This window comes from Nicotiana sylvestris, chromosome 8 (assembly GCF_000393655.2).
Source record: "Nicotiana sylvestris chromosome 8, ASM39365v2, whole genome shotgun sequence".
Lineage (NCBI taxonomy): Eukaryota > Viridiplantae > Streptophyta > Magnoliopsida > Solanales > Solanaceae > Nicotiana > Nicotiana sylvestris.
In genome coordinates this window covers 115,468,630-115,492,815 of record NC_091064.1, presented here as the reverse complement: position 1 = coordinate 115,492,815, position 24,186 = coordinate 115,468,630, and the positions used below count along the sequence as shown (strand labels likewise).

The window sequence follows — 24,186 nt, the reverse complement described above, 5'->3', positions numbered from 1 at the left end:
TATACCAAACAGGATTCCAGCAGATGGTACACGTGGGATGATCTGGCGCAGGCTTTTGCAGGTCATTTCCAATACAATCTCGAGATAGTCCCTGACCGTCTCACGTTGTTGAGGACCGGGAAGAAGCCCGGGGAAAGTTTTCGCGAGTTCGGGTTCCGCTGGAGAGAGCAAGCAGCCAGAGTCGATCCTCCTATGAGAGAGGGAGAGATGGTGGACTACTTCTTACAAACCTTGGAGCCAACTTACTTTGGTCATCTAGTGACGACAGTTGGTAAATCTTTCAATGAAGTAGTTAAAATGGGCGGTATGATCGAAGAGGGACTCAGGTCCAACAAAATCCTGAGCTATTCGGCAATCAAAGCAACCACTCAGGCCATCCAGAGCGGCACTGAGGGTGTACTGGGGAAGGAGAAGAAAGAAGATGTCACGACCGTTGAGTCTGGAGCCTGGTTCGGATCTAGAGGCCCGTCACCCTACTATGGCCACCCACGACCCTACCACCAAAATTACCCCCGCACTCCATATAGCCCTCCACGACATTATTACTCACTGCCAGATCCCCATTTTTTCGTTCATCATGCAGCACACGCACAATGGCGTGCACCGGCTCCCCAAAATACATACCCACCTCCACCAAACATATATCCACTTCCGAGGGCCTATAGAAATCCTCCAGGGTCAGGTTTCCGGGGGAATCAAGCTTTTAAGAATGAGAGGAAGCAGAAATATACTCCGCTGGGAGAATCCTATACTACCGTGTTCCACAAATTGAGGCAGTTAGGCCTATTGAATCCTATTGAGCCCAAATTACCAAATCCCCTTCCTGAAAATCTTGACCCTTTAGCAAGTTGTGAATATTGTTCGGGGGCTCCCGGACACGATACCGAGAGATGTTGGAAGTTGAAGAATGCCGTGCAAGAACTCATCAACACAAATAGGATTGAGGTTCAGGTTCCAGAGCCGCCAAACATTAATGACAATCCGTGCCGGTGAAAATAAATGAAAAATTGGACGGTCAACAATTGGACGGCTACTCCTCGTCCTATCCGAAGGGAGTCTTGGTAGTGGGCTCTGATTTTTCTTTCTTGTTTTGGATTATTGCAGAGTTGTAATCCAGTTTTGTTTTAGTGTGAAACTCTGTTATCCCGTATTTCTATAAAGCGAAAGCTTTTCTCTTCTTATTTTGTTTTAAGTCTGTTTTCTTCCTTTTCTCTTTCTAAACAAAGCTCTTTATACTGATTCCAATGACGTGGCATGCATAACGGATCTTCAACTTAGTCTAAAAATCAATCTGATTCCGAACTGATTATACAAAAGGTCAATCACGATGACGAATCGGGATACGATGATAATAAAGCCTTCAAAGAGACAAACAGAGAGTTAAGCTAGTTGGAAGAGAAATCCAAGCCCAACTTAAATGACGCATAAGACATCAATTTAGGGGATGCAGACGATATCAGGAAATTTGAAGAGGGACAACAAGTGTTGAAACGGATCCTCCCACATCAGGCCAAAGCAAAAATGGCAAATTTGTCCCGAATTGGCAGTGGCCATCTATTGTGACCAAGATGTTATCCAGTTGCGCTTTATGTCAGACAGATGTCGAGGGAAGATGCATCGACATTGCTATTAATTGTTGTTTGTTTGTTTATACTTGGCATTCATCGGAGAATGAAATGACGGAGGCAATTTTTTTCTTCTATCCAAATATTTTAACCTTTGCTTCCCCTTTCGAGCCTTATCTATTCTTTCATACCCCTCTTTTGGAATTAGTAATGAAAATGAGAAAAAAAAAAGAGAGAAGAAAAATATAATAAAAACAAAAGAAAAAAAAAGAAAGAAAGAAAAAGAGAAAAAAGAAAAAAAGGAGTTGTGAACTACGTTTGACCTGATTCCTGAAAGAAGGATACGTAGGCGCCTCACGGCTCGGTCATAGTGTAACTAAAAAAAAAATAAGAATCCCCAAGCAAGAAACTGGGGCAGAAGTTATGTTTGTAATGTTGGGAAGGAAGTTCGATTCCAAGAGTTGTAATGGTTTTTACCCATCAGAATTATTTTGAACCCTTTTTGATGCCCTCTTTTTCTTTTAGCCATAAACAAAAAAAAATCCATGTTGATGTCCAAAAAAGACCTCCCGATCAGAATCCGAGGAAAGCCAAGTTAAGCAAATAAAAGCAGAGAAAGTCGGCAACGAATTGATAACCTAAAGAATCCCCAGCAAAGAGTCATATCGGCACCATAAGGCGACGAGAATTGAGAGAAATGAGAGAGCCTCATCAGTGAAAACCCCTCGAAGGGCACTATGAGGCGACAAGGATATAAAGGGGGCTAGCAAGATAAGATCCGCATCCGGCGAAAGTTGGGCTTCTGCACATCCCCAGCAAAGTAAGGCCGTCAGAAAAATTGATCGATATGAATAGACTGAGTTGGTTAATCCAGAAATGCATGACATGATCATTGGGATTGATTGTACCATTCGGATAAGTTCTTTATTTTTTCTTTCTCCAACATTTGTTCAGAAAGACTTTTTCTTTCATCTTTTTAAAGTCATCACTTTTTATTTTGGGTTTATAGTGTTTTTCTCCAGTAGTTTGTTTTTTAGAAGGATTTTGTTTTTCAGAGCTTACTACTAATTGCCAAAATGCTGCGAAGCAAAAGGCGAACAGGACATGCCAAAGATAATACAATGAAACGGAAAAGACATTTGTTGCAAGACCGAATGATGAGTTGGCCTAAATGTCAAGGGGGTATAGTGAAAAAGGGGTCGAGATGCAAGAGCATCCTTGGCCGATCATCGACCAAATTCCAAAAAGGTCGGACAATGTGGAGCAAGGAAAGAAGAGGAAAAACCACCCCCAACGGGAATGTGTTCACCAGCAGGGACATGATCCCCAATAGTAATATCATCCCCAATAAATAGTATCATCCCCAGCAAGTTCTGATAGTGTAATGGACCGCCGAAAAAAAAAGAAAAAAAGGGAAAGCAACCATGTTTTTTTTTTCTTCTTTTAAAACTAACAAAATCTTTCTTTGATTTGAAGCAGGGAAAAGAAATGTTACAGATGGCGGAAGAACATGCCATAAAGAAGATCATCAAACCGGGGCAGAAAATTTTCACATCGCGAAAATTTTCTCAAAAAAAAAAAAAAAACAGGCGCCCACCTGAATAACGAGAAGAATACTTTTTTGTCTGTTCATTTCAGGCACCCACCTGTATAACAAGGGAATACATTCCATGCCTTTACCGATAGGAGATACACTTCCTAGGTCTAGTTTTGCCAATAGGAGACGCACTTCCTAAGTTTTAACCGTAGGAGATGCATTTCCTCCTAAGTTTAGTTTTACCCATAGGAGACACATTTCCTCCTAAGTTTACTTTTACCCATAGGAGACGCATTTCCTCCTAAGTCTAGTTTTACCCGTAGGAGATGCATTTCCTCCTAAGTTTAATTTTACCTATAGGAGACGCATTTCCTCCTAAGTTTACTTTTACCCATAGAAGACGCATTTCCTCCTAAGTTTAGTTTTACCCATAGCAGACACATTTCCTCCTAAGTTTAGTTTTACCCAATCCTAAGTTGTTGTTGAAAACAGGCGCCCACCTGAATAACGAGAGGAATACTTTTTTGTCTGTTCATTTCAGGCACCCACCTGTATAACAAGGGAATACATTCCATGCCTTTACCGATAGGAGATACACTTCCTAGGTCTAGTTTTGCCAATAGGAGACGCACTTCCTAAGTTTTAACCGTAGGAGATGCATTTCCTCCTAAGTTTAGTTTTACCCATAGGAGACACATTTCCTCCTAAGTTTACTTTTACCCATAGGAGACGCATTTCCTCCTAAGTCTAGTTTTACCCGTAGGAGATGCATTTCCTCCTAAGTTTAATTTTACCTATAGGAGACGCATTTCCTCCTAAGTTTACTTTTACCCATAGGAGACGCATTTCCTCCTAAGTTTAGTTTTACCCATAGGAGACACATTTCCTCCTAAGTTTAGTTTTACCCAATCCTAAGTTGTTGTTGAAATCAGGAGCCCGCCTGAAGAGAGGAATGACGTTTATTTTAAAAGTTGAAGTTGGGAGCCCGCCCAGATAACAGAGGCATACATTTCAGTCTTTTCATTTCAGGTGTTGAAATTGGGAGCCCGCCCATAATAACAGAGGAATACATTCAGTCTTTTCATTTCAGGTGTTGAAATTGGGAGCCCGCCCAGATAACAGAGGCATACATTTCAGTCTTTATATTTCCAGAGTTGAAGTTGGGAGCCCGCCCAGATAACAGAGGCATACATTTCAGTCTTTATATTTCCAGAGTTGAAGTTGGGAGCCCGCCCAGATAACAGAGGCATACATTTCAGTCTTTATATTTCCAGAGTTGAAGTTGGGAGCCCGCCCATAATAACAGAGGAATACATTCAGTCTTTACTTTTCAAGCGTTGAAGTTGGGAGCCCGCCCATAATAACAGAGGAATACATTCAGTCTTTATTTTCAAGAGTTGAAGTTGGGAGCCCGCCCATAATAACAGAGGAATACATTCAGTCTTTATATTTCCAGAGTTGAAGTTGGGAGCCCGCCCATAATAACAGAGGAATACATTCAGTCTTTACTTTTCAAGCGTTGAAGTTGGGAGCCCGCCCATAATAACAGAGGAATACATTCAGTCTTTACATTTCAAGCGTTGAAGTTGGGAGCCCGCCCATAATAACAGAGGAATACATTCAGTCTTTATATCTCCAGAGTTGAAGTTGGGAGCCCGCCCATAATAACAGAGGAATACATTCAGTCTTTACTTTTCAAGCGTTGAAGTTGGGAGCCCGCCCATAATAACAGAGGAATACATTCAGTATTTATTTTCAAGAGTTGAAGTTGGGAGCCCGCCCATAATAACAGAGGAATACATTCAGTCTGTATATTTCAAGCGTTGAAATTGGGAGCCCGCCCATAATAACAGAGGAATACATTCAGTCTTTACTTTTCAAGTGTTGAAGTTGGGAGCCCGCCCAGATAACAGAGGCATACATTCAGTCTTTACATTTCAAGCGTTGAAGTTGGGAGCCCGCCCATAATAACAGAGGAATACATTCAGTCTTTATATCTCCAGAGTTGAAGTTGGGAGCCCGCCCAGATAACAGAGGCATACATTTCAGCCTTTTCATTTCAAGCGTTGAAGTTGGGAGCCCGCCCAGATAATAGAGACATACATTTCAGTCTTTATATTTCGAGCGTTGAAGTTGGGAGCCCGCCCAGATAACAGAGGAATACATTCAGCATTAATTTTCAAGTATTGAAGTTGGGAGCCCGCCCATACAACAGAGGCATAGGTTTCAAGATCAAGTCAGAGAACAATAAAACAGAGGGTTATAGCAGGAATCCCCAACAGGAAACAATAAAAAATCCCAGCACCGGGAAGCAAAAGGTTGCAACAAGAGGTCCCAGCACATACTCAAGAGCATGGGTCAAAAGGAAGAAAAGCATCGGAAGAAAAGCACCGGAGGAAACACAAGCCGACGAGAAAGCCAGGCAACAAGAACAAATTTCAGTCTAGCCTAGCTTCTTGTTTTTATTTTAAGTACGGTGTAATAAGGAGATCAGTAAGCAGTGATAACAGCATGCAACAACAGTAACATTGCAGTCCCACGGTAGTCCCAGCTACCAAAACTTCCCGAACTACATTAACCTGATTCCCCTTTAGCCAGGGATATGTAGGAAACCTTTGAAGCAAAGGTTCGGTTAAATCTTTTTCAAAAAATGCTTCACACGGAGTACTCGGACGGGCAAAAATCGCTCGCTTTATCTTTGCACGAAAACCCTTCGTGTCTTCGGGCAAAGAGGGGCAGCTGTAAGCACGTGATTTTTGCCCTACATGAGAATTACTCCCAAAAAATGCGAAATAAAATGATTTTCCTTGGTGTGCAATTTTGAGTATTTTTGTGACATTTTTGGATTATTATTTGTATTTGTCTGTGTTTGTTTATTTGCTAAATTAATAAAAAATACAAAAATATGTCGCATTTGCATGTAGGATTTAATTCTATAATTGTTAGTAATTAAATTAGTTTTATCAAAATTAAAAAATTTACAAAAAATATGCATCTTTTGCATTTTTAGCATTTAATGTCCAAATAAACAATTTTATGCGTAATTATTACTTAATTGTGCGTTAATTGTTATTGGTAGTTAATTTGCGCTCTTATAACTTAATTTAGTTCTTAATAATAATTTAAGTATTCTTCTAATTTAGTTTTAGAATATAAAAGAAGAAAAGATAACAAAAATACAAATAAAAATCGGATTGGGCCACTTCTTCAATTTTTCAACCCCAGGCCCAAACAATTGTCCACGACCCAGTACATTTCACACGGGTCGACCCGGTCCGCCCCATTAACCCATTAACCCAACACCCCTCTTCATTCAAAAAAAAAAACAAAACAAAAGAAAAAAACAAAAAGAACAAAAAACCCTAAAAACCTAAAACTAACTATCCGCCCCCCACACCCATTTTGCTCCTTCTTCTCCAAAGCTCCAAGAAAAGCATCCATGGAAACCTTTACCCCCAACACACACACACACACGATGTCCAGCCCGTTCCCAGTGCGTAGTCGCTTCTGCTTCACTCCATCTCCTCCACGCACACAACAAGTCGCCGCTGGTTCATCTTCCCCGGCGACGAGCTGGAAGCTCGACACCCATGGTTGCTGCCTCCTTAGCTTCGACCTCCATCCATGGCTTCCGTAGTTGTTTCTTCTGCTTTCAGCTTCATCGTCCAAACGGACCAGACGAACTGGCTGCCTCACCTCCGGCTTCTCCGTCGACCACTACTCATCGAACACCACCCAAACACCATCCAAACACCATCTACGGCCATAACCAGTTGACGACCAAATGACCCAAACCATCACCCTCGTCCCCAGCTGCACGTCGCAGCTGCTGCTGCGTCGTCACTATCCCGTCGCCCCAGCTCCCTCTCCATCTTCACGTTAGTCAACCACGTCTTCAGCTCCACCAAGACAGCCATGGCTGCTGCACCATCTTGTCCGAAAACCCCCAGTCCAAACACCACCCCCACGACCCCTCGTTCTTTTGAAACAGCAACAATCACTGCTGCGTCGTCAACCACCATTGCATCGCCTCAATATCGAGCAGCTGTCCGTCGACCTCCCCGTCGACTTTGTCGCCGTTGCTTCTCCGTTTCCTCCATTTGATGTTGCGTCGACTGCCGCTGCTATGTCGACTGCCGCTACTGTCTCGACGTGTTTCTTAAAGTCAAGTTCGTCGTCGAGTTAGTCGTTGAGTCCGGGCAGATTTATTCCCATCTGAGGTTCGTCGAAACAGTTCATACAATCGAATCCGTCGTTTTTCATCTCCGGTTAGTGTTTTGAGTTTTATTTTGTCCGTATTTTGTTTTGATATTTTCGAATCTAAAATTGGCAAAATGTTTGTTTTGTTCATATCTATGGTTAGATATTTGATCTTTTGTTTTGTTCATGTTTATGTGTTTTGTTGAATTAATTTTCAGATTTCAAAAGAAGTTAATTAGTTATTTTTCATGTTTATTTCATGTTTGTTTAAGTGAATATTTGTTAGTTTAATGTTTGTTAGATTCAAATTGAAATTTAATTAATTATCTCTTCAATTTGTCTCATGTGCTATGTATTTTCCAGAAAATATTAATGTTGTTTGAATCGTTAGAATCCGTCATGTTTGTTGCTAAAAATAGATTTAATTCATGTTCATCTTTGTTTGAAGTTCATGTTTAAATCCAGTGATTTAATGTGAGTTTATGTTTGTCTTTGATTTGTTAATTTAGTTTGAATCATGTGTTTTGTTGTTCGTATTGTTGTGTTCTTGCTCATACATTCATGGTCTAAATTAACCAGGATTGGTTCCCGATATGGTTAATTCATTCCATTAATTTTGAGTTGTGTTGTTCATCGTGTTCATATAATTGTTGTTGAAGATTGTTGAGAAATTGGTCATCTTGACTATATTTTGGTTGAGTTATGATTAATTGTTTGTTTAGAGCTGAGGGGGTAGTTTTGGTAAATTGCATTGCATTCGGGGGTAGAATGGTAATTGCAATAATGTCAGAGGGGTAATTTGGTAATTAAACATTATTTTGATTCTTTATGTTAAGCATGAGGAACAAATATAATGGGGTGGGGTTTTTGATGTACTTGTTTAATATAATGGGGGACAAGACAAAACATAATGGGGAGGAATCTTGTACTTTTTTAATATAGGCATGGAGGACAAATTATAATGGGGAGGAATCTTGTACTTTTTTAATATAGGCATGGGGGACATATGGTAATGGGTTGGGAATGTGGTATTTATTTAATGTAGGCATGGGGAACAAAGTTTAAAATAAAGAAAACATTATGTAGTGGGACAAAGCATGCCATTGGGAGAATAATTTTGGGGTTGGGAATTGAAGACTTGTCTTGCTATATATAGAGGACTATTCTTGACATTAAGGGGGAGGTTTTTAAAGAGGAGAACTTGAACCTTGAGAGGATTTTTTTGGAGAGAAAAAAGAAGAGAGTTTTTAGAACTTGAATATTAAAAGATACTTGAGAGAGTTTGTGAGAGTAAAAGAGAAATCCAATTTGAACTTTCACTCGAATAATTTCTGTTTGCTTTTCTTCGAGTGTTATTCAAAAATCCGAAGCTACTGCATCTCGTGTCTTTTCTCTCTTCTGCTTTGACTACGATTGTACTTTTTTCACTGCTGAGTTTTTAATCTGTCACTGGGTTATTCTATTGGTCGTTACTGGTTTTGCGGTGTTGCGGAACCTGCTGTTGCTGCGTTATTACTGTTGCTGACTCCTACTTCTTTGTTCTTGTACTGCTGTTTCCAGGTACACATTTGTACACTCTTGGCTTGAAGCGAAAAATGAAATATTAATCAGGCTCCTGTTCCTGTTGAATTCTTTTGTTTGGATCTGTGTTTGAATATTAATTTTCCTCTCTTCGTATAAAAATGTAGTCGATTAATTAATGAGTAATGAGGTTGCATATGTATGATTTTTTCATCTAATAATGCTAGTTTAAATTATTTGAAGAATAGTTAATCGGCTTTGATATTATTGTGTATTTATCTCATGTTCTAGCAAATAATAAAATGTGGAATGAAAGCAGTTTTTCCTTGTACAAACGCGATCGCAATTTTCCGTTCACATAAGCCGTAACTTAATAACTAATAAGTTGCGTTTTTCAGCATGTAAATAATTAGGAGATTTTTCTTTTATTTTAGAGACGAACTTAATAGAAAATGTAGTCGCTATAGGTTTATCCTTTTAAAATAAAAATGAGACGAGCCTCGCCAAATAAATCACAAACCGCCGGGGCCCTCAATAAAATACATAACCATTGACTAGACTTTGGATTTGGCCGTTTAATGAACCTTCACGGCCTCTTCCCAAAATAACAATACGTTAGACTCTTTAGGACGCGCCTTAATAAATTTTACCTTCTTAAACTCGGGTGCACATTTATGTGACCCAAATCCAATTCTCAACGGAGTCGAAATGTGTTTCTAATCACGGGTACATTGATTGTGACGTGGTTCGAGATGCGTGTCCATGACGTTGCAATTTCATTTTAAAAAAAAATAAGAATGAGATGAGCCTCGCCAAATAAAATACAAATTGCGGGGCCCTCAGTAAATATTTGCTTTAAAAATTGTTTAGACTTCGGGATGGACCGTTTAGTAAAATTTCACGGTCCTACCCAAAATAAATACGCTAGTCGCTTTAGGCGCGCCTTTAATAATTTAATTTCCTTAAACTTGGGTGCACATTGATGTGACCCAAATCTAAATCTCAACGGAGTCAAAGTGTGTCGACGACCACGGGTACATTGATTGTAACGCGGTTCGAGATACATTTTCACAACGTTGCAATTCTTGATAAAAACAGTAAATGATAAAAGCGGTTAAAAGTTAAATTTTGCACATAAGTTCACACTTGTATAAAATCAGATAATCAAGCCGAATATAACAGTTGAGCGACCGTGCTAGAACCACGGAACTCGGGAATGCCTAACACCTTCTCCCGGGTTAACAGAATTCCTTATCTAGATTTCTGGTACGCAGACTGTAATATAGAGTCATTATTTTCCTCGATTCGGGATTAAAATTGGTGACTTGGGACACCCTAAATCTCCCAAGTGGCGACTCTGAAATAAATAAACAAATCCCGTTTCGATTGTCCTTTAATTGGAAAAACTCCCCTGCGCCCCGCGGGCGCGGAAAAAGGAGGTGTGACACAACTGTCCATGCAAATGCAGTCAAAATGTACTATGTTTGATCCTCTATATAGCGTTAATGTTCTCCGGTTGAGATGAAAAAGTCTTTATTTCTCACTATCCAAATATTCAATCCTTTGCAAATCCTTTGAGCCAGTTACTCCTCTTTGATTACCCTCTTTGGAACCTGAAAGTGTTATTGAATTTTTTTTTTAAAATGAGATGAAAAATGAAAAAAAAAATGATGAAAAGAGAATAAAAAGAATAATACAAAAAAGGAAGAAAAGGGAAAAAAGAAAAAGAAATGAAAAAAAAGAAGAAAAGAAAGATACAAAAAAAAGATGGGGAAGAAACAACAAAGAAAATGATAAAAAGAGAGGAAAAAGAAAGGAAAAAGAAAGGGAAAACAAAACAATACAGAAAAAACAAAAGAAAATCAAAAAGAAAGTTTCCTGAACTACGTTCGACTTGATTCTGAAAGGATGCATAGGCAGCCTCTTTCTAAGGTTCAGTCACACCAAAATAGAAATCCAAATTCCCCAAAAGTGAAATTGGGGCAGATGTTATAATGGTTCGGCGATGATCCCGCCTGAATGGTTCCAAAGTTGTAATTCAGTCCAAATCATCTTCACCCAAATCCATTCAAGTCCTTCTAATCAATCGGTGAGAATGTTCAAGAATTGGGGAATACAGACACTTGGATCTCATACAACCAAATAAGAGAAATAAAATGAGAAAGTCTTATTGGTGAAAACCCACATGGTCACTGTGAGGCGACAATAGCAAAAAAAGAAACTAAAAATGAGAGAGTCTTGTTAGTGAAAAATTTCAAAGAGCACTATAAGGCGATGGTGAGAAGAGAAATAAGAGAGGTCAGCTCGTGAAAACCCGCAAAGGGCACCACTGATCGAAAAAGAGGACCTTCAGTCACCGACATTGACACTGTCCAGGGCAAGGTTTCTCAGTTTCGAGGCAAAAGTTGTGATGAATTTCTGAGAGTCGGACGGTTTGCACGGATCAGGAATCCAGTCCAAAAGGCATGTCATGTTCATTAATGTTCGCATGTACTCTAGATAAGTCCTTCTTTCCTCTCCCCGAAAGGGATACCTCTTGTCTAAATTCATTTATCCATTCCATCATTTGTTTTTCCTTTGAATCCCTTTCGGTCTAACTCTATTCTGGAACTGAGACAAAGAAGGGACGGCAAGACTGATTTACAGGGTTCTCATTTGACGCGAGCTAATGTGCAATAAGGCACCCGTCTCGTCAGGGGCATCAAGTCCACTTCGACCGGCCATGGTGGCTGACGTTTTGAAATTTCTTGGAAGGAGAAAATCAAATTAAAGTGCCTATAAAGGCAAATGAAGTTGAAAAGGTTGAGTCCCATGTGGCTAGCCGTCTCGACAAAGATTTGAAAAAGTCAAGGTACCCCAAATGCTCTGAAACTGAAGTTGGAAGAAAGAAGACAGAAATGAAAGGCCTACGAAGGTGAAATAAAGTTGGAAAAGGTTAAGTCCCACGCGACTAGCCGTAGCATCAAGTTTGAGGAGCCAAAAAGTTTCCCAATGATCCGAAGTTAAGAATTGAAAAAAAAGAGTCAGAAATGAAAGGCCTACGAAGGCAAAATAAAGTCGATAAGGTTGAGTTCCACCGACCAACCGTCAGGGAAAATTCTAGAAAAACCAGAGGTTCTCCAAGGCCTAAAATGAAATCGGTCCTCAGGGAATAAGCACTTGAAGTTGAGATCTTCATCGAATAAGCCGGGCCGAGATCAAGTGATTGAAACAATCAATGCCACAAAACCAACCACTGTTTCAAACTAACAATTATTTTTTGTTTGAAAATAGGAAACATATGCAATCCAAAGCAACCTTGCAAGAAGCAGGCGCAACCAAAGAGAAACTTCACAAGGGCTAGAAACAACTTTGCAGCAATAATTAATCCAAAAGGGAAGCCTTCTCCAAATTCTTTCCTACATTTTATTAATTTTCTTAAATTACAAAAAATGCCAAAAGTGAAATGAAAAGAAGAAGAAGAAGAAAAATTCAAAATCATGGTAGCGTAGGGTTTCTAGTCTCTAGCTACATCTTCTCCAACATAGGGTCTCACTCCCTAACTGATGCCAGCATAACCTGATAATCTTTTCCAACATAGGATCCCACTCTCTAGCTGATGCTAGCATAACCTGGTAATCTTCTCCAATATAGGATCCCCCTAACTGATGCCAGCATAACCCGGTAATCTTTCCAACATAGGGTCCCTCCCCTTAGTTGACCCAGGCATAACCCGAGGACCTTTCCGGCATAACTCGATGACTTCCCCAACATAACCCGAGGACCTTTCCGGCATAACCCGATGACTTCCCTAGCATAACCCGAGGACCTTTCCGGCATAACCCGATGACTTCCCTAGCATAACCCGAGGACCTTTCCGGCATAACCCGATGACTTCCCCGCCATAACCCGAGGACTTTCCTAGCATAACCCGAGGACTTTTCCGGCATAACACGATGACTTTTCCGGCATAACCCTAGGACCTTTCCGACATAACTCGATGACTTCCCCGGCATAACCCGAGGACCTTTCCGGCATAACCCAATGAATTTCCCTAGCATAACCCGAGGACCTTTCAGGCATAACCAGATGACTTCCCCGGCATAACCCAAGGACCTTTCCGACATAACTCGATGGCTTCCCCGGCATAACCCAATGGCTTTCCCTGAATAACTCGAGGACGTCTTCGACATAACCCGATGATTTTTCCAGTCTAATCTGGTAATTTTTTCCAACATAGGGTCCCGCTCCCTAGCTGATGCCAACATAATCTGGTAATCTTTTCCGACATAGGGTCCCACTCCCTAGCTTTGCCAGCATAACCTGGTAATCTTTTCTGGCACAAGGTCCCACTCCCTAGTTGATGCTAGCATAACCTGGTAATCTTTCCAACTTAGGGCCTCCGATCTCCATTTGATTTCATTTTAGATATAGTGTCTCCACTCCCTAATCTCTTTTTCTCAAGGATACACAATCCTGATTTTATTACTTTCAATAAAAAAGTAGCTTGGATTTTGTTGCAATAACTCACGAAATTTTCCTAGCGAAAACTAGGGCAGAAAAATTTTGTTTGTTTGTTTGTTTTGGTGCCTGAACAGGTTTTTACTATAAGGCACGAAGTTTGAGATGACCAAAAGAAGAATTCTCAGTCCAAATAAAAGAAAAGAAAAATAAGAAAAGAAGTTGAACTCTAAGTGTAGAAACGGAGAAAAGATGCAGACTGCTCAAGATATGATTGAAGTCACAAGCTTTGCATGTTCCGCCTTGATCCGAAATGCTGACGAAGAATGAACCAGCGATTGTAGCTAACGAGCATCAAGATTCAGATCAGAGTCTGCAGGAAGAACCAACCAAGACTCAAGATAAAGCTTTAGAAGGTTTATAGATAGGAATCTTGTAATTCATAGTTGATAGGCTTAGCTAGTGTAGTTTTTTATTTTTCATTTTGGTGTAATACGGAGCTCAGCAAGCAGAAACAGCAGCAACAACAGTGAAATCACAATTTCTCGGTAGTCCCAGCTACCAAAACATCCAAAACTACACTGACCTGATTCCTTTATAGCCAAGGATATGTAGGCAACTTACGAAGCAAGGTTCAATCAGACTTTTTCAGAAAATGCTTCCCATGGAGTTTCAAACGGGCAAAAATTGCTCACTTTATATTTTCCCGAAAACTCTTCATGATTCCGAGCAAAGAGGGGCAGCTGTGAGCACCTAATTTTTGTCTTATATAAAAATAACTCCTAAAAATAAATCAAGAACAATTTTAATGAATTTTAGGAGTTTTCTTTATTTAGTTACATTTCATGCATGTTTAATATTTTTAAAATCATAAGAAAAAATCATAAAAAATTATCACATTTTAATTTCATGACATCTTAGGTTCAGTTTGCATTTAAGAATTAATTACATTGAGTTAATTGCATTATTAAGGAAAAAATCACAAAATAGTCATTTTTACATGTTTAGCTTTTAGTCTTTAGAAATTAGTGTTTTTATTTAGTTTTAAGTTAATTAGTTGTTTTAGTAGATAAATAATTTTAATTTTACAAATTAGATTGATTTAGGATTTTTTTAGATTTTAAAATCAAAGAAGAAGGAAGAAAAATATGAAAAGAAAAGGGGCTTGTTTTTTAATTAAAATCGGACCGGGCCAGCTTCAATTGGCCAAATACAATACCAATACCCACATGGCACAAACTCTATTTTCATTAAAACCTAACCATTCTCTCATTTTCTAACCTAGACACACATTAAAAGACATAAGGAAAATCAGACTCCTCTCTCACAAACCAAAAAACGGCGCAACCCAGCTCCCTTCTTCTGTTTGCTTTTTTCATTTCTCAAAACACACACACATCAATCATACCCACACACCTAGGCTGCTGGAAGAAGAAACATGCATTTCGAAATTTAAGATCGAGAAAACCAAAAGGGAACGAAAAGCTATAAAAAGAAGAAGAAGAAGGACGAACAATAGAATGATTGGTTGTTTCAGATTCAATTGATTCACAATCAAACTTGTGGTTATTTGTTGTCGATTCCGAATTGATTTGCCTGGGTTCAAAATTTCCTTCCTCTTGTTCGGGATTGTTCTTGCTGTTCATCACTGCTGAACTTCACGAATTAGGAGTTCTAGGCTTTTATTTGGTTTTTGAGCTATTGTTTCCCTGCTTTAGGAGTGTTTAAACCCCCCAAAATTGCTGATTGACTGTTGAATATATGGCTGCTTGTTGGGTCTTGTCATCTTCATTTGTGCTCGAGTTTGGCCGATTCAATTCCTGACTCAGGCATTAGGTACACATTCCTAAATCTGTATTTGCTTGTATTTGTTGCTAAAAATGAAAAAAAATGTTAAACTTCTGGCAAGCTTTGATTTACGGTTCTGTTATGCTATCTGCGTCATTCGTGTATTTTTATCTTCGAGTGAGAACATTGGTTTTTCTACCACATTGCAGTCTCTTACAGTGAAGATTAATAATCTCCTATATCTCTTATCGTGCTCCAAATTTTCTTTCAAAGCACTAGTTCAAATTATTATCTTTTCATTTTGGATCTTGTATTTAAAAGTAAAAGTTAAACATCATCCTTAAAATTTGAAATTATGAATACGCATTGATTGTCCCGTGAATTCTTGTTTCAAAATGGTAAATAACTTGAACTAGTGGTGTTTTAAGTGCTAATCGAGTCCAGTTAATAAGGGAACAAATGTTTAAGCCTAATCTTTATACAAGTTTTGATAAATAGAATCAGTAACAAGTTTCACCAAAAAAGAAATAAGAATTCATAAGTTAGTCCATAATTTCATAATTAATTTACATTCTTCTCCAAAAATTTATTCCATAACTCTTGGTCTTACCCCAAATCTCAAAACTTTAGAAATTTTATTCATAAGCCTCGTAGCTTGCTTTAGGCGCAATTAATAAATAAATCATCGTGACTATGGGTACGGTTCCCGTGACATAGTTATGATACCTAGTTCCAAATTCAGGTGTGCATTTCATGTGACCCGATCATAACAACTTTGAACTATAATAAAATAAACATATCGCGAATCACGGGTGCATTTCATGTAGCGTGGTTTGTGGTGTGTCCCAAGACAGCAAGTGTACGACAATCGTAACTTGTTCAAGAAATAATTCAATAAATCCTAATAAGTGGTTAAAATAATTAAAAGCAGTTATAAAGCTAAAAATGCACTAGGTTTGAAACATGTAGTAAATCAAATAATTAGGGCAATTATTAATAGGTTAAGAGGCCGTGCTCGAACTATGAAATCCGGGAATTCCTAACACCTTCTTCCGGGTTAACAAAATTCCTTATCTAGAATTTCTGATTTCGTATACTTTTAAATGAAGTCAAATTTTCCTAAATTTGGGTTTTAAAATAAGCCGGTGACTTGGGACACCATAAAATTATTTCAAGTGGCGACTCTGATTTATATAAAATAATCTCATCTCGATTTATGTCACTTTAATTGGAAAAACTCCCTATACCCCCCTCGGGTAAAAAGGAGGTGTGATAGTCATACGAAGCGCAACCCCATTTTGATCGTATACAGATAGTCCCCTCATTTCTCGAGAAGAAGGTGACGAAAAATGATATGAATTTCAGAATTCCCCCTCGATGAGTGATGATGTCAGCGACGAGCCCCATCAAGACACAAGCGACGAAATGTCCCGTCGGTCCAGTTACCAAGGCATTAAATGCCTGTCAGTGGATGGTCAACCACTACTTGTTTTGAACTGTCACCTTCAACCTATAAGAATCCTAACCCTTTCTCATTCAAACTTTTACATTGAAAGCTCTTCCTGCTCTTGTCTTTCCTTCAAAAAAATTCTTTGTTTCAAAATTTTCATACCCAAATTTCTTGAACTCTAATCAACCGCATATCATCCAAACTCTTTTTTCTCTTGTTCATTAATGGCTAAAACTTCCAAAATCGTGCTGCAAAATTAGGTTACTTCTTCATCACAGCCTTCCGGTGATGAGGCTGCGGCGGAGCCCCACCCTAAGGATTTTGTTCTGGTAGGGTGTCCAACTTTCACAGACTTTAAAATCGAGAAGACCTCCTCGGTGCAAGGCCGATGTAAACCTGTCTCAAGGTATATATGCACCATCACTAAAGATATCCTCAAAAATGTTAAAGAGGAGTGTAATTGGGAAAATAAGTATGTTGTAGTTCCTTCTCCTGAGGAATCGATCACCACTCATGTGGAGGGGTATCTAAGTGTTTACACTTACCCTTCATTTTAGGTCCTTTAAACCCTATCATCGTTGTCACGACCCAAACCGATGGGTCGTGCGGGCACCCGGTACCTTACTCAACCGAGTACCAGCATAACGTATCTTTTTGTATCATACTATTATAGGTAAATGAGATGTAAAGGCTGCTGTGAGATAACTAGAATAAAACACGAGGAAATACTCATCATAGGACGACCTAACATGTAATACAAACTTATACATGACATACGGTATAAGACCAAAATGATCACTAGTATACTGAACATAGGCCGACAAAGCCATACAATCTTTCATGTATATGACATATGTCTACAAGCCTCTAAGAATAGATAAATACCATAAAGGTCGGGACAGGGCCCAACCATACCAATCTATTCATGTCCAAATCATACTGACCAAATAAGCAACTCCGGAGCAAATAGAGCGCACCAACACCTTTCGCTGAGCTGATAGCCTACTTGGAGGACTCTCAACCTGTCTTTCTGGACCTGCAAACATGAAGCGCAATGTCCCCAGGCAAAAGGAATGTAAATACAACTAATGTACCAAGTGTGTAAGGAACAAAATTCAGTAAATAAAAGACATAGAGAAACATGGAGTAAAAGACTCAACAAGTAAGTCTGAATAGCTTTATGAATCATTTCATATTTATAATGTCATGTATATGCGTATAAATGTCGTACCAAACATAGGTATATTGTGATTACCCAAAAAATCATCTCGTATTTTAGAACCCAATCCGGGGTTTCCGAGGCCTTCAAGACCTCATTTTCTTTCCCCTCAATTTGAGTGCACATTCTGGGCACGTTTCCGAAAAGCCCTTATGTGTAAATCTGAGGAAAAATGCCAATTTTGCCTTTAAATTTGAATTTCAGTTTACTTTGGTCAACATTTTGGGTAAACGGACCCAGACCCATAATTTGATGGTCTCGGAGGGTCCATAGAAAAATATGGGACTTGGGCGTATTCCCGGAATTGAATTCTGAGGTCCCTAGCCTGAGAAAAGAATTTTTGAAGAAAATTATTTAAATTGAAAAATATAAAAAGTTTGGAAATTCAATAATGTATGGATATGATGGTATCTGGCCCGTATTTTGGTTCCGGAGCCTGGTACAAGTTTAATATGGTTTTAAAGTTGTGTCTGTAAAATTTGACAAGAAACGGAATTCATATGACGTAATTCGGACCCTCGGTTGTGAAAATAGTAACTTTAAGAGTTCTTGAGATTTTCATTGATTTTGATGCTACATTTGTTGTTTAAGATGTTATTTAGGCGATTTGATCGCACGAGCAAGTCCGTATTATGTTTTTAGGTTTGTGTGCACGTTTGGTTTGGAACCCAGAGGACTCGGGTGAGTTTCGGATAGGCTACGAGGTGATTTACACATAGAAAATCTGGTATAACTTGTTGTATCTGGTGTCTGTTGCACTGTGCTTCGTGATCGTGTAGTCACTCTCGCGATCGCGAAGGGGAAACTGGGCTGGGGAGGACTCTTACTATACATGAACGCGAGACCAAGGTCGTGAATGCGGAGTATTGGGGGAATTGCTCTATGCGAATGCGACCGATCAACCGTAAATGCGTAGCTTTAGGAGGGTTGGTCAGGGAATCTAGGGAAAACCTACGTGAACGCTAATCCTTTAACGCGAACGCGAAGGCAGGGCTGAGAAAAACCTTCGCGAACACGTAGCCTTTCCCGCGATCGCGTAAGTCCTTAGAAGGTTGTTCTTCGCGAATGCGACAATGCTCACGCGAACGCGATGAACACTGTCGCCCAGCACTTAAAACAGAAGCAGAACGGGAAAGAGGCCATAATTTCATATTTTCAAAAACTAGAAGGCATAGAGGCAATTTTCAAGAGACAAGTTCTTCCCCAAAGTGTTGGTATATGATTCTAAACCACCTTCTTTCAATTACCCATTGCATTTCATCAATTTTTATCCAAAAATCTAGGGTTTTCAAGGTAGAAATTGGGGATTTTGATAGAATTAGGTCTTTTTGTATAATTGGAATTTAGACCTCGATTTGGGGTTGGATTTCAAAACTAATTGCATATTTCGGCTCGTGGATGAATGGGTAATCGGGTTTTGGTCCGAACCTCAAGTTTTGACCAAGCGGGCTGGGGGTCGATTTTTGAATTTTGGGGGAAATGATAGAAAACATATAATTAAGTGCTGGAGTTGAATTCTTTAGCACTTATTGATATTTTTAAGTTAAATATGGCTAGATACAAGTCAATTGGAGGCGAAATCTAAAGGGAAAGCGGTATTTGAGGCTTGAGTTTGGCCGTGGAATCCGAGGTAAGTGTTTGGTCTAACCTTAGCTTGAGAGAATAGGTGTTGTGTCCTATTTTCTACGTGTTAGTGTTGTGTACGACGTATAGGTGTGGTGATGAGTATCTATACGTTGGTGTCGAGCATGCCCTTGAGTCTTATACTGTGATCGTTCTGATTCTTGTTATGTACTATCTATGCCTAAATTGATGATATCCATGTTGAACAAGACTTATGATGTTTTCTTGGTATTTGTCCACTGTTGTGTATTGGCTCAAGTTGAGATTTTGTTTGTGAATTTAACTATTGGAACGAGATTGGTTATAGCTAAATCCCTTGCCGGGATGTATATATTTCTATTGTTGATTCCCTTGCCGGGATGTTGTTGTTTCTACTGTTTGTGTGAGGAAAGAGTGATAAAGCACGAAGGGTGATGCCGTGCACATTCATACTTGTGCATATGGTAAGGAAGAGCGATAAAGTACGAAGGGTGATGCCGTGCACATTTACATTTATATTGATGCACATGGTGAGGAAGAGAGATAAAGCACGAAGGGTGATGCCGTGCACATTTTCATTATTGATTGTGTGGCGAGGATTGAGAGTAAAAGCACGAAGGGTGATGCCATGCATTCATTTTATGTTTGCAGTGATTAATTGCTGTTATTGGTTCATGTGCCTTAACTGTTTCGTTTCTGTTACTTCTGTGTTTCCTTATTCTGGTATTCCCCATAGCATGTTGCCCTTTCCTATTAATTTCCATTTAGATTCTATAATTGTTATTTCGTTTGATATTGTTTAACTGCACAGGTTATGATGTTCGGTCGTGTCCTAGCCTCGTCACTACTTCACCAAGGTTAGGCTCGACACTTACTAGTACATGGGGTTGGTTGTACTGATATTACACTCTGCACTTTTTTGTGCAGATCCCGGTACTGGACCTTACGAATCGTAGTTCGAGGTTGATGCCTACAGTCTAGTGGAGACCCAAGGTAGTCCTGCAGGCGTCCGTAGGCCTTGACGTCTCCTTCTATCATATTTCCATTCTGTTTTTATCTATTTATGATATAGATGTGTATTTTCCTTATTCAGACCACTATTCATAGATTCGTAGACAGTCCGTGAAATTGTGACATTAGTTCTAGGTGAAGTTTCATTTTGGATTTTATATTAGTATTTAGTTAAACTGTTAAATTCTATTCTTCTGCATTTTGATTTCCGGTGATTTTCTTATATCATTTGGTAAATTGTCAAAGATAAAGGGAAAAGGTAAAATAATTAGTAACGTTGGCTTGCCTAGCGGGTTCAATGTTAGGTGCCATCACGGACCCGACGGTGGGAAATTTGGGTCGTGACAAGTTGTTATCAGAGCTCTAGGTTTCTTAGGTCTCACAATTCATGAACAAGCTTAGTAGAGTCTGAGGGATCGGTACAAAGACATCTGTGTTTATTCCCCAGAAGCTACAGAGTTAGGAACAATTTCACTTCTATTCATCTCTGTCGTGCGGTTGATTTCTGAATGCTAATTGAACTTCTACTCTATTCTTTCGCAGATGGCGAGAACTCGTACCGCTTTATCAGCTGATCAGCAGCCCGAGCCCCTAGCGGCAGCTCCTACGAGGGGCAAAGGATGAGGTCGAGGCCATGCTAGAGGCGGAGGTAGGGGCAGTGCTCAGCCTAGAGTAGCAGCACCAGTGGCGAAGCCTCAAGTAGAGTTTGATGATGAGGTTCTGGCCCAGATAGTTCCAACAAGCCCAACTCAGGTCCTAGAGGGCTTCATCGCTACCCCGGTACTCTAGGATGCTCTAGTCCATCTAGTGGGTCTTCTGGAGAGTGTCACTAAGGCAGACATACTTCTTGTAGCACCAGTCGTCTCTTAGGCTGGGGGAGGAGCACAGACTCCTGCTACTCGCACTCCGGAGCAGGTGGCTCCCCAGTTTCAGACTCTAGCAGCTCGGCCAGTTAGGGTAGTTCCACCGAGTGTTGTAGCTCAGACCGGTGATGGATCAGCTATGTCTTCAGATGCTTTGTGGAGATTAGACAGGTTCACCAAGCTCTTCACTAACACCTATAGAGGTACATCTTCAGAGGATCCCCAAGATTATTTGGACAGTTGTCATGAGGTTCTTCGAAACATGGAGATAATGGAGACCAATGAAGTCGACTTTGTTGCTTTCCGTCTGTCAGGTTCCACCAAGAAATGGTGGAGAGATTATTGTTTGTCCAGACCAGCTGGGTCACCAGCTCTCACTTGGGACCAGTTCTCGCAACTATTTCTCGAGAAGTTCCTTCCCGTCACTCAGAGAGAAAAGTACTGCAGGCGTTTCGAGTGTATTTAGTGGGGTTCTATGACTGTCACCTAGTACGAGATAAGGTTTATTGATTTGGATCGTCATGCTCTTCTGATACTCCCCACCAAGAGAGAGAGAGGGTAAGGAGGTTTATTGAGGGACTCACTCAGCCTATTAGATTGCAGATCGCTAAGGAGACAGGTAGCAAGATTTCTTTCCAGGATGCGGCCAATGCGGCCATGCGGGTTGAGATGGTTCTAGCTCAGGGGAGCAGTGGGAGGTCTGATAAGAGGCCTCGTCATGCTGGCAGATTCAGTGGTGCCTCGTCTGGAGGCAGGGATTCTTTTGGAAGAGGCCATCCTCCCAGGCCGTTTAATTCACCACTTCAGGCTTCTCACGGTGCTCCAGGTGGCCGTGGTTCTCATATGCAATATTCTGATAAGTTGCCCTATAGTGCACCACTAGCTCCTATCAGTGCACCTCTGCTCTAGAGTTTTGAGGGTGGTTATTCAGGCTGTCAGGGTCAGTTTCAGGGCAAACAACACAAATCAAGTGTCGGGAATTTAGTGGCGCTACATTGGAGGGATATTTCATGGACAATTGAGGTCAAGTTGGAGTTGTTCTCTCTGTCTAAAGTTAAGGAACCTCTTACTCTACATGTATTTAAAATTATCCAAGTTGCGGCCAAGTTATTGAAGCAAGAACTTGTGAAATATGTATCGAAAGGCTTGGTAGTAATGTTATCGGTTAGTGGACTGTTTTGGGAGGTTCAATATGATTAACATTGATGTTGTTTGGGCTGTTCGGTGATTTTTTTCACTTGTGGGAAGCCATATAAATAGGGTAGATGATGTCCGTTTCATAGTAAAATAGGTTGTGGTCGGTACATAATAGTTACGATACTTAAACGTTAACGATAATGTCATTTCTCCTATTGTAGACTAAGGAGTCGTGACATTTGCATAGCTTGAGGTTGGGCAGTATATACAAGGTATGTGAGTCTATCTCTTTCCTTCTTTTGCACAACTCCGATTGTACATAATGTAATGAACGAGCTTACAAAGATACTCTACTCTTAGAAGCAAGCAGTACTTACATTGTTTCCCCTCTTATGGAACGATTGATGTTGATGTTGCTTCTCTTTTTCTTATGTTATAAATGTTGTTGGTACTTCCTGATTCTTATAAGGTTCATGGTGAAGAGTTAGCCCTAATAATGTGTACAGAGGATACAGACCTTATGCCACTCTAAAAGGTTTAGAATATGATTCTATGAGTCGAGCATGCATTATATATATGTATCTATTTTACTCTACTGAGATGCGCTATAGTCAGCCAGGTACGACACCTATTGTGAAACCACTAATCAGTTGGGTTTTACCGAGCTCCACGTGGACGGGTACAAATTTACCGAGCCTTATGATGGTCGGGTACGTTTTTACCGAGCCTATTATGGCCAGGTATGATATAATGATGATGACCATAGAGGCGTATGTTTTAAAAGTTTATGTATATATACATATGTATCATGCATTTCATGTTAGTAGCCCTCAGAGGTACCTAGATGTTACAGGTTGTATATTCTCTATCCCTGCTTACATTACTGTTCGTACTTATGGTTCCCTGCCTTACATACTCAGTACTTTATTCATATTGATGTCACACCTCCTTTTTACGCACCCGCGAGGGTGCAAGGGAGTTTTTCCAATTAAAGGACAATCGAGACGGGATTGGTTTAATTATTTCAGAGTCGCCACTTGGGAGATTTAGGGTGTCCCAAGTCACCAATTTTAATCCCGAATCTAGGAAAAGAATGACTCTATATTACAGTCTGCGTACCAGAAATCCGGATAAGGAATTCTGTTAACCCGGGAGAAGGTGTTAGGCATTCCCGAGTTCCGTGGTTCTAGCACGGTCGCTCAACTGTTATATTCGGCTTATTTATCTGATTTTAAATACAATTATGAACCATGTGCAAATTTTATCTTTTAACCGCTTTTGTCATTATTATTATTTTTACGAGAATTGCAACGTCGTGAAAACATATCTCGAACCACGTTACATCAATGTACCCGTGGTTATCGATATATCTCGACTCGGTTGAGATTTGGATTTGGGTCACATGAATGTGCACCCGAATTAAGGAAAATAAATTGTTAAAGGCGCGCCTAAAGCAACTAGCGTCTTGTTATTTTGGGGAAAGTCGTAAAAATTCGTTAAACGGCACATCCCGAATTCTAAATACTTTAATATATACATGCATCTAGAGGGCCCCGCAGCTTTGTACATTTTGTTTGTCGAGGCTCGTCTCGTTCTATTTTTAAAAGGAATTTGCGACGTCATGGACATGCATCTCGAACCACGTCACAATCAATGTACCCGTGATTAGAAACACATTTCGAATCCGTCGAGATTTGGATTTGGGTCACATAAATGCACACCCGAATTTAAGAAGGTAAAATTATTAAATACGCGCTTAAAGAGGCTATCGCGTTATTATTCCGGGAGGGTCGTGAGATTTGCTAAACGACCCACCTTAGGGACTGAATGCTTCAACATATATATATTTAACA

The 24,186-nt window shown here is 39.9% G+C and overlaps 1 long non-coding RNA gene across 2 annotated transcripts; it reads left to right on the top strand.

The window, feature by feature from the left end:
- Nucleotides 1–14,538: 14,538 nt before the first annotated feature.
- Nucleotides 14,539–22,751, top strand: LOC104211997 (uncharacterized). Of its 2 annotated transcripts, XR_011401720.1 has the most exons (3): nucleotides 14,539–15,099; nucleotides 20,134–20,315; nucleotides 20,877–22,751. It is a non-coding gene; the product is annotated as an uncharacterized lncRNA (long non-coding RNA). The 2 variants fall into 2 exon arrangements; XR_011401719.1 differs by lacking the exon at nucleotides 20,877–22,751 and having other exon boundaries at nucleotides 20,134–20,542.
- Nucleotides 22,752–24,186: the final 1,435 nt, after the last annotated feature.